The sequence below is a fragment of the Magnolia sinica genome, chromosome 6, assembly GCF_029962835.1.
Source record: "Magnolia sinica isolate HGM2019 chromosome 6, MsV1, whole genome shotgun sequence".
Lineage (NCBI taxonomy): Eukaryota > Viridiplantae > Streptophyta > Magnoliopsida > Magnoliales > Magnoliaceae > Magnolia > Magnolia sinica.
The window spans coordinates 45,826,697-45,836,779 of NC_080578.1; the positions used below are offsets into that span (position 1 = coordinate 45,826,697).

A 10,083-nucleotide genomic window follows, 5' to 3' on the forward strand; every position below is an offset into this window, starting at 1 on the left:
AGCAACATACCCAATGGATCCCTTCACCGCAATGGAGTTGGTTTTGTTTGTGGAGTTATCGTCAACAGCCACGAAAAGGAACCTTGCGATGCCAAAATGACTCACATGGGCCACCATGTCATTGTCTAGAAGAACGTTACTTGGCTTGAGATCACAGTGAGAAATGGGCGTTTGGCAATGGTGATGAGGATAATCCAAAGCATAAGCCACATCAATGGCTATGTTTAATCTCTGAAGAGCGAAGCACAACAATAATGAAATCAAACACACAGCAACAACGATGACTGGTATGATTACTTTCAGGCTTATGACCTGAGTGAGTAGCCTGAGGCTGCCGAGTGTGCCGGGCTGCCTGCGTTCGGGTAGAGAGGGTTTGGGGATTTAAGGTTCGGTGTGGCGGGCATTCAGGTAGAGAGGGAGGGTAGGGTAAAAGGTAAAAATAAAATAAGTTAATATATATATATATATATATATATATATATATATAGGTTAGGGTAAAATAGTAATTATACATACTTATTATAGATCCGGTCCGGTCCAGTCCGAATCGGATCGGATTTCGGATCGGTGCTGTCCGATTTAACTTTGACCGACCCTGACCGAATTAACAGTCGGATCTACCTGATCTTGCTCGAACCTGACCGATCCAGGCCGTCAGCTCGACTCGAATCAAGTCGGACCGGGTCGGATCTAGTCGGATCCACCGGATCGAGTCACGTTTTCCCAGCTCTAGGCAAATCCAAGGCTCAAGTGGACCACACCATAGGAAGCAACAGTGATAACGATTCTCGCCATTGAAACTTTTCTAAAGCCCGCCGTGATGTTTATTTGCCATCCAACATATTCATAAAGTATGAAGAGAAAACACAAATATCAGATCCATCCAAAACTTTTATGGCCCCCAAGAAGTTTTCAACGGTAAGAGTTTAATCCCCATTGTGTTGTAATCCACTTGAGCCTTGTATTTGCCTCATTTTTGGGCATATACCCTAAAATGTTACGAAAAAAATGGATGGACGTTGTGGATAAGACCCACACATCCCAGTGGCCACTCAAAGCTCCTGCCCGTTCCCAGCTAGAGATGGGCGGGGGTAGGACACAATCCACGTCCCCACCTGATGAGTAGATCGAGTTGACTTTTGCATTTGGAGATCCTTATGGTAGAATCAACCTATTGGAAAGTTTGGATGTGACTTAAACATTATAGGTTGGAAGTTATTCGGCAGGTAGACCTCAACAACTTGGGTTCAATTGATTGGACTTGAGACCTTTATATTAATTCTATACTAAGAATATATATATATATATATATATATAAAATTTTTAAATCATTTTTTAACAGTTCGTTAAACAAGAATGCTTGAGTACTGCTTAGAGAAGGAGGTTGTTGCTGCACAGATTCCAAGAGAAGCATGCATCATTAAAGTTCAAGTGATTTTTAGCCTGGTACTATACTATCATATTCCTATTTGAGCTTTAAGCTAATGTGCTTATTGTCCCATTACTATGTGATCTATTAGCCAAATTGCTTCTCATTGTTGCTATTTCTCTAGGTGCTATTATGCTACCTTGCTTCTACTTTTATAAGTGAGTTCTAAGCTGTTAAACAAGAATGCATGAGTCCTGCTCAAAGAAGGAAGTTGCTGCTACACAAATTCCAAGAGAAGTATGCATTACTGTCCCATTACTATTTGATTTATTAGCCAATATGCTTCTCATCGTTGCTATTTCTCTAGGTTTTATTATTCTTTTGTAAGGGAGCTTTAAGCAAATGATGATATACAAGATGAAATTAACAAGTAATAATGAAGTATTAGAGATGGGACTATAAACTTGAAAATTTTTGTTTCAAATCTCAGGAATGATTGGAGAAACATGATTCATAAAGCTAACCCAAATAGTTGTGATGAAGCTAAGATGATGATACACACATGTAGCGTGCAGGAATTTGAAAATATAACTTTTAGAGAGAATGGAATGCAAAATTAGAAGAGCAGAAGCTTGAAAAAGTGGTTCACACAGCATTTGCGGCCCACCAGATGCCTAGATTGCCCTAATTTTCAGGCCATGGGACACCACCTGAACTTCCTGGATCTTACATAGCATGGGAGAATGATTTGAAATCTTACTCATGTAAGTCACTATAGCAATTCTTGTTTTAATTTCTTCTCTTTTAATTTTATTAAAATATATGTTACTGTCTTTATCAATGTCAAAAAATTACTTTGATAGAATCTTGCTTTTATAAAGATAAATTTGAACAGGTCATGACATATTTCCTTTCTTCTTCCTTTTTTTTTTATTTTTTATTTTTTATAAATAATTTTACAATTAGACTGGCAGTATAACATAATATGTTCTATTTGGTATTGTCAATAATTATATGACTTTTTTTTTCATGTTGGGGCTCAATTGTTAATTAGAAGGGTAGGAATGCAAATTGCATGTGGCATTCCACATGAACAAAGGGCACATATAGTTTAAGGGTTTCTAGAACTTATTAAATCTAACTAGTTTATCAGATCAAAGAGTGGAGGAAACATGGTTAATCCCCTCCTAACTTTCATAAAAACAAAAACAAAACAAAAAACTGAAAGAAGAAGATGGTTCAAATGTAGTTGGGCGATGGATGTCCTGCCCTGGTGAGTAGTTTATTTTGTCCATAATGCACAGTGACAGTGAAGATGTTCTCAGGCAAGTAGATGTGGATTGGATGGTTTTTCTTTTTACAATTCTTCTTAACTACTTTGAACTTGAGAATGTGAACAATATTTTCATTTTGAATTGCAAGCACAACACGAAAAGAGCTTAATATGTTTACAGGTGAGTGCATGATTTTCTTTTCAGATCTTATCTAATAAGTTATTTTGATTTTTACAACCAATGTGGCTTGGCTGTTTCCAGCACAATGAAATTGGCTTTTCGGTAATATTCTTCTGATAAAATGGTATTCCCTTATCAACTTTGTTTTTAACAGTATTTCCAGTCTTCCTTTAGAGTCATAGATTCTGCTCAATTTTTATCCTTGGATTTAAGTCTTAGCATGGGGAAGAAAATGTTGATCTTTTTTCCTTTGCTATGGAACACTTCCTAACATTCATGTGCCCGAACATGCACAAGAGAGGTATGCACAACCACATTCAGTCACAGGCATGCACATGCCCGCACATGCACAACCACATTTAGTCACAGGCATACATGAGCTCGCACATGCATAAGAGAGGCATGCACAACCACATTCAGCCACAGGCATGCATGTGTCGTGCATGCAGCCACCAATTTTTTTAAACCAATTTGGCTGTACACACACAACACATGGATAAATAACAGTTAACCCCTCAAAAGTTATTCGAGTTCAGTCATATTTTCCTTTAAAATGCTTGTATGTGGTGCGATGCATAGGGATTGCATGGTGGAAGTGGCAAACATGGGCCAATCAGGATTGTTGATATAGTGGGCCATTGTGTGGATCAACTCTGCCAAAAATCTCGGTGATTGAAGGCTTCGACCATCCAATTGTTGTGAGTTTTAATCCATTGTTCTAACTGTTCCGTCTACAGGTCACTTGCCAGATGGATTCAACAGTGCACTCTCATTGTGAAGGATCCATAAAAGGCAACCTCCAGGGCCTAAAAGAAAGTCCATATGCCAAGCTCTTGCTAACTCCGAAACCTTAACAAAAAGGATCCATAAATGCAACCATGATTGTCAACGATGAGAAGGAAGGTTAACTGCAATCTGGCATTTTTATTTATTTATTTATTTATTTTAAATATAAATATCTCTCCTTGTTAATCTATTAAGGTTTTGATTGGAAACTGGTATATCTTTCTAAAATTTGCCCCTTACCTCTCCTTTGAAACTATTCAATACATTATCAAGGCCTAGTTTCATTAGAATTCCTCTCACTACAAGAAAGTGGAGAATATCCGGCGAATTTTTACCGGCGGCCATCACCAACTGCTAGATGCTCGAACGAGTTAAAATGAAAACCCCTATCTCTCTGTCTCTCCTTACTTCTCTCTCTCTCTCTCTCTCTCTCTCTCTCGCTCTCTCTCTCTCTCCGCCGTCTTGTCTCTCCCTCTCCCGTCCTCGATCTCTCTCCCACATACTCTCTCGATCTCTCTCCCTTCATCTCTCCCTGCCCCTCTCAATCTCCCTCTCCTCCCTCTCTCTTGATCTCTCTTTCCCTCGTTTTCTTCAACGTGTTGTTCCTTCTTCGATCTCTCTCCAACAATCGAAGAAAATAGAAGAAAGAAGAGAAAATCGAAGGTACTCTCTCTCGATCTCTCTCCCTTCATCTCTGTCTCTCTCACTTCTCCTTTCGATTATCAAAATTTGGGCAGCAACCATCGCAGAGGCAGCCATATCTGTTGTTGTCCATGGCCGCCGACATCTGCATGCTAGTCGTTTGAAGAAATGCTTCAACCAATAACGTGTACCACTGTTGTACATTTAATCTCTCTGTTTCTTTCATACTTTTTTGGCCCATCCATGAGTGGACTAGCCTGATATATGGGAGGGGAACAATCAACATTGATCCACCTCATTAGAGGCAGTGATCCCACACATATACCACTTTAGACCATGAGTTTGTGCGGATAGGGCATTCCTCCTCTGTTTATTCACTTCGATGAATGTAACTAAGAAATACAGATGGGAACATTACAGGTACGAATTCCAAATGTAGTATGGATTGATCGGATGGTCAATGGGAGTGACACTGGGTTATGCACAGACTGCAAAGATTAGTCGTTGGGTTTGTATTATTCCATTACATTATATTGTTTGTGCATTCTTTCATCGGTCAATACAAGTTTGGATGTTCCCAACACTTGAGTGTTTACAATTATTATCCCTTGTCATGTTAACTTTGAAAGTAAATCTTAGTGCTGCTCTTTTTTTCTTTTTTTTTTTTAAATTAACTTTTCTAACAACTAGTGCTACAAATAGACTTTGCCTTTCATAGTTGTACCAACGGCTATTGGAGCTTCCCTGGATATAAATCTGAGCAATGTGTCCCTTTTTTTCATATTCGTGACATTTGCCACTATGGTTGGTCTGTTATTCCCTCTATATTTATGTTCTTATGAATCATTATCTTCTGATTTTGAATTGAATACTGAGTAGTTTGCAAACGGGACAGTGAGATTTCCAATGTAGAAGGATATTCTTTTATCACATTCTTTCTTTGCAGTGTAAATCCACCTCTCCAATATTTCTTCTATTTGCTTTTGCTTTCAAGTGAGTTTTTAATAGAATGACCTTTATTTTTTATGTAACCTTCCCCTTGCATTCTAGTTTAGAATAATATATTATATAAAGCTGTTTTTCTTTCTTTTTCTCTACATTACTAACATCTCTTTGTACAGGTGTTGGCATTGGATTTACTTAAGCTCTCCTTCTATGATGACTTTTTTTAATTTATTTATGAGTGTGTGTATGTGGTGGGCCCTATAGTGGGGAGGCCCCACCACTGACGTGATCTCTCTCTCTCTCTCTCTCTCTCTCTCTCCCCCCCTTTGTTTCAATCCTTGCCCATCTCTTTCTCTTAAATATAGGGCCCACATGCACCCCACCTTGTGGGGTCTACCATGATTTTTATATCATCTGACCTATTCATTAGGTCACTCGAACATGGAAGAAGAGAAAGTACATATGTTAGCATAATCAAGAACTTCTGTGGGCCCACATTGTGGGGGCCACCATAATGTTATTTGTTATCGTTCTCAGATACCTGGATGAACAGAAAATACAGATATCAACTTGGTTCTCAAATTCTGTGGGCCCCAAATTTTGTCAAAAAACTGTGGGATCTGGACATTCCCTGTCAACCTGGGAGTGGGGGTTAAAATCCATGCCTACATCAGGTTTTGGTGCGGGACCCATACTGTCCAATGTGGACACCCCACCTTATTGTTAGTGTATGTATGCAGTGGGCCCTAGAGTGGCGAGGGCCCACCACTGACACGATCTCTCTCTCTCTCTCTCTCTCTCTCTCTCTGAAATATAGGGACCCACAAAGTGGGCCACAATGTGAGACAGTGTACACCCCACCATGTGGGGTCCACCATGATATTTTTATGTCAACTGACCTATTCATTAGGTCACTTAGATATGGAAGAAGGGAAAGTTCATATATCAGCATGATCCAAAACTTTTGTAGGCCCACACCTTGGGGGCCCACATATTTGTTATTCTATGGGCCCAAGTTATGGGACCCATCGTAATGTTATTTGTTAACGAACTTGTTGATGAGGTCTCACGTACCTGGATGAGCGGAGAACACATATATCAACTTGATTCTCAAATTATGTGGGCCCCGATTTTTGTCAGAAAACTATGGGATCTGGACATCCCCTTGTTAGCCTGGGGGTGAGTTCAAATCCATGCCATACATCAGGTTTTGGGGCGGGACCCATACTGTTCAATGTGGAGAGTGGAGATAGCCCACCTTATTGTTAGTGTATGTATGTGCGGCGGGCCCCATAGTGGCGAGGGCCCACCACTGACACGATCTCTCTCTCTCTCTCTCTCTCTCTCTGTTTCTATCCTTGCCTCTCTCTCTCTCTGTGAAATATAGGGGCCCACAAAGTAGGCCATGATGTGAGACAGCGTGCACCCCACCTCGTGGGGTCCACTGTGATATTTTTATGTCATCTGACCTATTCATAAGGTCACTCAGATCTGGAAGAAAGGAAAGTACATATGTCTGCATGATCCAGAACTTATGTGGACCCACGTCATGGGCCCCCCACCATAGTAATGTTATTTGTTATCCAACTTGTTGATGAGGTTTCACATATTGGATGAACAGAAAACATAGATATCAGCTTGATTCTCAAATTTTGTGGGCCCTAATTCTTGGCAGAAAACTATGGGATCTAGACGTCCCTGCCAACCTGGGGGTCAGGTTCAAATCCACGCCATACATCAGGTTTTGGGACGCGACCCAAACTGTCCTACATGGAGAATGGAGACACCCCCACCTTATTGTTAGTGTATGTATGCAGTGGGCGACAAGGGCCCACCATTGACATGATCTCTCTCTCTCTCTCTCTCTCTCTCTCTCTCTCTGAAATATAGGGTCCCACAAAGTGGGCCATGATGTGAGATCGTGTGCACCCCACCTTGTCACGTCCACTGATATTTTTTTATGTCATCTGACCTGTTCTAGGTCACTCAAATCTGGAAGAAGAGAGCATGATCCAGAACTTCTGTGGGCCCACGCCGTGAGGTGCCACTGTAATGTTATTTGTTATCCAACTTGTTGATGAGGTCCCACATGGACAAACGGAAAACACATATATCAGCTTTTTTTTCACACACGTACACACACCACTACACACTCATGTTGTAGTGGGATTTCACCACCTATGGGTACTCGAACCCTCAACCAGGTGTTGAAACTCCTGAGAGTCTACTGCCAGAGTAAGAGCAAGGACCCAACACATATATTAGCTTGATTCTCAAGAAATTGGATTGCGTACCGAGTTACTCAGTATTCTCTTATCGTATTGAGTAAACTCACTTCGGCTCACCTTGAATGTATGTGATCTATCCATGTTGTCCATCCGTTTTCCATTTAATTTAAGGGGCTGAGCCCAAAATTGAAGCATATCCAAAGATCAAGTGGATCATACCACTGGAAACAGTGGTATAATGATTTCCACTGTTGAAGCCTTTCTAGGCCCCATAATGATGTTTATTTGTCAATTGTCATCCAACCTATTCATAAGATAATATAGACATGGATGAAGGGAAAACACAAACATAAGCTTGATCCAAAACTTCTGTGGCCCCCAAGAATTTTCAACGGTAGATGTGTGTTCAATTCAACTGTTTCCTGGTGTGATCAATTTTAACATTTGATATGCTTTGTTTTTGGGCTCAGGCCCTAAAATTATCTGGTAAAATGGATTAACGGAGTGGATAAAACACATAAATTATAATGGACCTCACAGAATTTGCTTGGTACTCCGAGGGTAACACATATACCATAGCGGATCCACCTCACAGAATTTACTCTTAATGAGTAATGAGTAACTCACTCAATCCGCTTTGGATTCTCAAATTCTGTGGGCCCCAAAATTTGTCAAAAAACTATGGGATCTGGACATTCCCTGTCAACCTTGGGGTCAGGCTCAAATCCATGCATACATAATGTCTTTTTTAACTTATGAACGGGTTGGATCTCAAAGAAACATCATGGCGGACCTTAGGAAGGTTTCAACGGTGGATGTCACTCACTCCACTGTTTTCTATAGTAGGGTCCACTACAGCTTGTATCTACCTCGTTCTTTGACTCGTGCCCTAATAAAATGATCTCTCCAGTTGGATGGACCGTGTGGATAATATTCATACAGGCGGAGGCTCGGAGGGCCACTGTGATGTATGAATTTTATCCACACCGTACATCCATTTTTACATATCATTTTAAATTATGACCCTCAAAACAGTTAAGATTCAAGGCTTAAATGAACCACACATTAGGCATTAAATTCCTATCGTTGAAAAATACTTGGAGACCAGGGAAGTTTTGTATCAAGATGATATTTGTTTTTTTTCAATTCACCCAGGTTCATATGGTCATCCATATCAACAGGTTGGATGGAAAATGTACCCTAAGAAAGTTTCAACGGTGTGCGTCCTTAGCACAACTGATTCCTGTGGTGTGACCCACTTGAGCCTTAGATCTCCTTATTTTTTATCTAGTATTCTAAAATGATATGATAAAAATGGATGGACAGAGTGGATAATATTCATACATCACGGTGGGTGGCCCTTCAGTGGCCCGGAGCCTCCACTTGTCACGAGAACATGCGGGGGTGGTACCTAATCCGCGTCCGTTAATGTGAAATCCACCTCAACAATCAGGTGTGTAACCTCATATTTATTTATTTATTTATTTTACCTAGGACACAAAAATCAGTCCCATCCCTGGTTCAGCTGGAATATAAGATTGAAAACCGTGTACATAGAAAGCACACCTTCCAAACTGTTTTCCATGGTGTGGCCCACATCAATCACGTATGGGCCTATGTTTTGGGCCTCAGGCCTTACTTTTGGTGTGCAATTTAATGGGGATTTCAAATGAAGGTCAGGTCTAGGTCCAAAACTTGAAATGGATTCTTAAATGGGTTGTGTAGGTGCTCTTCAACCAAATTCAGGCCAGTCCAACCCTAACTGTTGGGCTTTTGAGCTCCTAAAACTCAACCCCCTTTTTAAATCGGGCTTGATTTAGACCAGGTACAATATCTATAAGCTTGGCCCGGTCGATTAGTGTTCGAAAGGGCAATTTTGTAACATATATCGGGCGCGATCTCATTGAAATTATGGGATTCTACTTCTCTTTCTTAAACTAAAGATACTAAAAGTTTTAGGAGATTTTCATGCAACACTCACAATAAGGTCCACATTATCCAAAGCACTACCGAACAATCTCTTGGCCCATCTATCATGTGCCTGTTTTTCAGTTAAGGTTATCAATGGGTCGGGCTTAGGCCGGGGATAGGAAAAGTCGTAATAGTATTTTCCATCCAACTTGTTGATGAGGTCACAAAGACCTAGGTGAAGGGAAAACACAAATATCAGCTTGATCCAAAACTTGTGACCCCTATGAAGTTCTTAACCATGGGTATCCAATCCCTAAACTATGTGGTCTACTTGAGCTCTGGATATACTTAATTTTTGAGAAATGCCCTAAAAATGAGCTAGAAAAACTGATGGACGGCATGGATATACAACACATACATCAAAGTGGGCCCCACACATCACCACACCGCCACTAGGTGGCATGGGCAACACCACCTGATATGCATCGCAGAGTTTCTTTCAGAAATTTTACAAAAATACTAACTCATTTAAAGACACAGCATCGATGAATCTGGTGGAAGTGGGTAGGGGATCCCTGACCATGTGAGGCCCACTGTTACGTATGTCTTATATATCCACGTCGTCCATACATTTTGAAAGCTCATTTTAAGGCAGGATCCCAAAACTTAAGCAGATCCAAATCTTAGGTGGATTATAATATAGGAAAGTGTGGTAATGGATCATTAAAAACTTGTAATGGGCCATATA

At 40.5% G+C, this 10,083-nt stretch overlaps 2 long non-coding RNA genes across 4 annotated transcripts; both read left to right on the forward strand.

The window, feature by feature from the left end:
• Nucleotides 1–1,331: 1,331 nt before the first annotated feature.
• Nucleotides 1,332–3,971, forward strand: LOC131250011 (uncharacterized). 3 transcript variants are annotated; one of them, XR_009172971.1, is made up of 4 exons: nucleotides 1,332–1,446; nucleotides 1,554–1,666; nucleotides 1,945–2,133; nucleotides 3,561–3,971. It is a non-coding gene; the product is annotated as an uncharacterized LOC131250011 (long non-coding RNA). The 3 variants fall into 3 exon arrangements; XR_009172969.1 differs by lacking the exon at nucleotides 3,561–3,971 and having other exon boundaries at nucleotides 1,945–2,275; XR_009172970.1 differs by lacking the exon at nucleotides 3,561–3,971 and having other exon boundaries at nucleotides 1,364–1,431; nucleotides 1,945–2,275.
• Nucleotides 3,972–4,140: 169 nt separating this feature from the next.
• LOC131250012 (uncharacterized) lies at nucleotides 4,141–5,072 on the forward strand. The gene is made up of 2 exons (XR_009172972.1): nucleotides 4,141–4,272; nucleotides 4,672–5,072. It is a non-coding gene; the product is annotated as an uncharacterized LOC131250012 (long non-coding RNA).
• The last annotated feature ends 5,011 nt before the right edge of the window (nucleotides 5,073–10,083 follow it).